This window comes from Quercus robur, chromosome 2 (genome assembly GCF_932294415.1).
Source record: "Quercus robur chromosome 2, dhQueRobu3.1, whole genome shotgun sequence".
In the NCBI taxonomy this organism is placed as follows: Eukaryota; Viridiplantae; Streptophyta; class Magnoliopsida; order Fagales; family Fagaceae; genus Quercus; species Quercus robur.
The window spans coordinates 70312730-70317512 of NC_065535.1; positions in this window are offsets into that span (position 1 = coordinate 70312730).

Genomic DNA, 4783 nt, shown 5'->3' on the forward strand with positions numbered 1-4783 from the left:
AGAGTCGGAAGGCTAGACATCTCGTTCGGAGAAGATGATTTCGAAGGAACCATCCAACCACACGACGACGCTTTGGTGGTGACCGCCCGGATAGGCGGATTCCTGGTGAAGAGGGTGATGATTGATCAGGGTAGCGGGGCTGACGTCATGTACCCGGACCTCTTCGAAGGGCTCGGGTTAAAAACCCAGGATTTGGCAAAATATAACACGCCATTGGTCTCGTTTGACGGGAGAATTGTGATTCCCGAGGGGCAAATCTCACTCCCAGTAGACATGGAGGGCAAGGAAGTCGTAGTTATGTTCATAGTAGTCCGATCGTTCGCACCTTACACCGCAATCCTGGGGAGGCCGTGGATTCACACCATGGGGGCTGTTCCGTCCACCCTTCACGTGAAAGTAAAATTTCCTACTGAGTACGGAATTGTAGAGGTAAGGGGGAATCAGCAGGTGGCGAAGCAATGCCTCGTAGCCGCGGTACAGTGGGAAAAAGAACAGCTCGGCCAAGCTGAGCACGCCGAGAAAGAGACTGCATAGCAATTACAGATACCCCAGGAAAAGGGGCGGACGTTGCCGAGGAAGTGCTGAAGGTAAGAATTCTCCTAGATAGTGACAAATACTTCCAGATAGGTACAAGCATGAATGACCGGGAAAGGGTAGAGATGTTGTTGTTCCTGTTGCAGAACATGGATGTCTTCGCGTGGAACCCGTATGAAGTGCCCGGCGTAGACCCCGAGTTCATTGTTCACAAACTCAATGTGGACCCATCATTTCCTCCGAAAAAGCAGAAGCCGAGGAGAGCATCAAAGGAGCACGTCGATGCAGTAAACCTGGAGGTCCAGCGACTGAAGGAAGCCGGGGCCATAAAGGAAGTGTTCTTCCCGAGATGGCTAGCAAACACTGTCGTAGTAAAGAAGAAGAGTGGCAAATGGAGAGTTTGCGTGGACTTCACCGATCTAAACAGAGCATGTCCTAAGGATCCGTTCCCGATGCCCAAGATTGATCAGTTGGTGGACGCCACGTACGGGCACCCGAGAATGAGTTTCCTGGACGCCTTCCAAGGCTACCACCAGATTGCCTTAGCACCCGAGGACCGAGAGAAGACAGCGTTTATATCCCCGAACGCAAACTATCACTATGAGGTCATGCCGTTTGGATTGAAGAATGCCGGGGCCACCTACCAGCGTATGATGACAAGGATGTTCCGGGAGAAAATTGGTTGCACGGTTGAAGTTTATATCGACGACATGGTGGTAAAGAGCAGAAAAGAGTCGCTGCATACTGAAGACCTTCGGGGAGTATTCGAGATACTACGGCAACACAGGCTGCGCCTCAATGCCGAAAAGTGCACTTTCGGAGTAGGGGCTGGCAAGTTCCTGGGTTATCTGATCTCCACTCGAGGAATAGAGGCTAACCCCGACCAAATAGAGGCAATCAATCGCCTAGAACCACCGGGCAACCCTAAGGAGGTGCAGGTGCTCACCGGGATGTTGGCCGCCCTGAACCGGTTTATCTCCAAGTTTGCCGATCGCTGCCGGCCATTCTATCAGCTTCTGAAAAAGTGGAAGGGGTTTTAGTGGGACGAGAGCTGCGATGAAGCTTTTCGAGAACTAAAGGAGTATTTGGCAAAAGCGCCGAGGTTGACGGCCCCGGAGCCCGGTGAGGATCTGTTTATGTACCTCGCAGTCACCAATCATGCCGTAAGTGCTGTATTACTAAGGGACCGGGGAGTGCAAATACCGGTGTATTACGTAAGCAAGACCTTGGTCGATGCCGAGACAAGGTACCTGCCTCTTGAAAAGTTGGTTCTGGCCTTGGTACACGCCACGAGGAAGTTACCACACTACTTCCAGGCACACACAGTGTACGTCCTCACCGAGTATCCATTACAATCACTGTTGAAGAGGTCCGATTTCACAGGGCGAATCGCTAAATGGGGGACGATCTTTAGCACACAGAGCAATGACGCAGGGGTTTTGGTGGCCACAGATGCAGAAGGACGCCGCCGAATACGTTCGGAGTTGCGAACAATGTCAAAGACACGCCCCAATGATACATCAGCCTGCCGGACATCTAAATCCTGTCAGCAGCCCGTGGCCATTTGCACAATGGGGGCTTGACATCCTCGGGCCATTCCCCCGAGCAACGGGGAACCGCCGTTTTGTACTGGTGGCCGTAGATTACTTCACCAAGTGGGCTGAAGCTGAAGCCTTGGCCAATATCCGGGATACCGACGTGAAAAAGTTTGTGTGGAAAAACATAGTTACAAGGTTTGGAGTGCCGAATTCACTAGTGACAGACAACGGGCTACAGTTCGACAGCAACGCTTTTCGGACCTTTTGCAGCGAGCTCGGCATCAAGAACAAGTATTCAACCCCGGCATACCCCTAGAGCAACGGCCAAGCTGAAGCAGTAAACAAGACTATTTTGAACGGGCTCAAGAGAAGGTTGGATGGAGCGAAAGGAAGGTGGGCAGAAGAGCTACCCAGTGTCTTGTGGGCCTACCGCACGACCCCCAGGAGATCCACGGGAGAAACCCCATTTTCTCTGGCATACGGAGCAGAAGCAGTGATACCGTCCGAGGTGAGCTTATGCAGTGCGCGGGTCGTCGCGTTTGACCCTGTACAAAACGCCGACCTTATGATGAAGCAGTTGGATTGGCTAGAAGAATGCAGGGAGGCTGCGACCGTACGTCTTGCCGAGTACCAGCAGAAGCTAGCGCAGAGGTACAACCGAAATGTAAGGACCAGGGAATTTAGTGCCGGGGAATTGGTGTTAAGAAGGGTAGTAGGGAACATGCGGGACGTGGCTGCAGGGAAGCTTGCTCAGAGTTGGGAGGGACCATACAGAGTCACAGCCGTCGCAGGGGCAGGGGCTTACTACTTGGAAGACCTGGACGAGAGGCCCCTCCCCCGACCATGGAACGCCAACAACCTGAAGAAGTTCTACGCGTAACCATCGATGTAAGCCGAAACTTGTATTCTATGAAGATTAAGAGTATGATGAATTTTCTTTTGTCTTTGCTGTTTTTTCTACTAGTAGCCGCACACCAAGAAAATCGCCAGCAGAACCTAAGGACAGAAACCTGGCTCTCGGCTCGATCAATATCGCCGAGCAGGTGAAAACCTTACAAACAAAATCCTAAGGACAGAAACCTGGCTCTCGGCTCGATCAATATCGCCGAGCAGGTGAAAACCTTACAAACAAAACCCTAAGGACAGAAACCTGACCCTCGGCTCGATCAATATCGCCGAGCAGGTGAAAACCTTACAAACAACATCCTAAGGACAGAAACCTGGCTCTCGGCTCGATCAATATCGCCGAGCAGGTGAAAACCTTACAAACAAAACCCTAAGGACAGAAACCTGACTCTCGGCTCGATCAAAGTCGCCGAGCAGGTGAAAACCTTACAAACAACATCCTAAGGACAGAAACCTGGCTCTCGGCTCGATCAATATCGCCGAGCAGGTGAAAACCTTACAAACAAAACCCTAAGGACAGAAACCTGACTCTCGGCTCGATCAAAGTCGCCGAGCAAGTGAAAACCTTACAAACAAAAACCCTAAAGGCAAAAACCCGACTCTCGGCTCGATAAATATCGCCGAGCAAGGAAAACCTGATGAGTCAATCTTAAGGGTAGGAACCCGACCCTCGGCCCGGTCAAAATCACCGAGCATATGTGAACCCTGCAGTTAAAACTATGAGGGCGAAAACTCAATTCTCGGTTAAAACCAAAACCTGATAAAAACCTAACCCTTTTTACAAAAACTAAGTCCAAATAGCGCTCTCAAAACTACTCACGGCTCCGCACAACAGGTTCTCGGGGGTGCATTCTATTAAGCGGCCATAGCACTAGTATAATTCAAGCAAAGCGCAAACGGATATAACTTCATTCAACAAAATTGAAACAGGAAAAGAAAACGGACTTCCAATTAAAAGAGTAAAAGCAATTGTTCAGTCACCACAGCCCGGTGACATGGGCAAATAAAACCAATAAATTAAAACAAAGGTTCAATCACCACATCCCGGTGACATAGGCAAATAAAAACGAAATAAAAATAAGCTAAAATAAAATCAACTAGGGGATTGAGTCGGTGGTGGCACTTCCTGTTGGACGATCAAGGAGAAAGGCTGGGCCTCGTCAAGAAGCTCCTGCACGGTCGGTGTGCTTGTAGCCTCCAGTTCCTCGGGCTCAGCATGAGAGTCTATTTGCTCAACCAGCTCCCTCATACTGGCCGTCTCCTCCTCATCTAGAGCAGCCGGGGCGTTCAGGACGGCAGGTATAGGACTCGGAAATGGAATCTGGCCGGGGTCTCTCAGCGGCGAGTCTTCAGGAACCCCCATTGCTTGAAGAGCAGCAAACCACCCGGCCTCGAAACCCATATGCCGAGCCCGAGCCACCACCGGCTCTGCGGAGTTCTCGGCGTCAGCGAAGCCCACGTCGTACCACTTCTGCTCCGCGGCCGCCAAGCCCGCCCTGAGATCAGCTATCTCCTCGGCATGAGAAGTGTTGAGACTGAGGGCTTGGGCCAGTTTAAGTTCCGTCTCATTTTGCCTGGCCAGGAGGTCAGTACACCTCTGTTCGGCAGATGCTCGGAACTTCTCCGCGGCAGCAGCCTTATTCTCGGCAGATTCAGCAATCTTGGCCTTTTCCTTAGCCGTTTTTACTGCTGCCTCCCGCGCCGCCTTCTCACGCTCATTTTCCTCGTCAAGCTCCCGTGCCCGGGCAGCCACAATGTGAGCTAGTTGAGCGGCCTAGCAAGCGTGAAGGTTAAAAAAGTGGCCA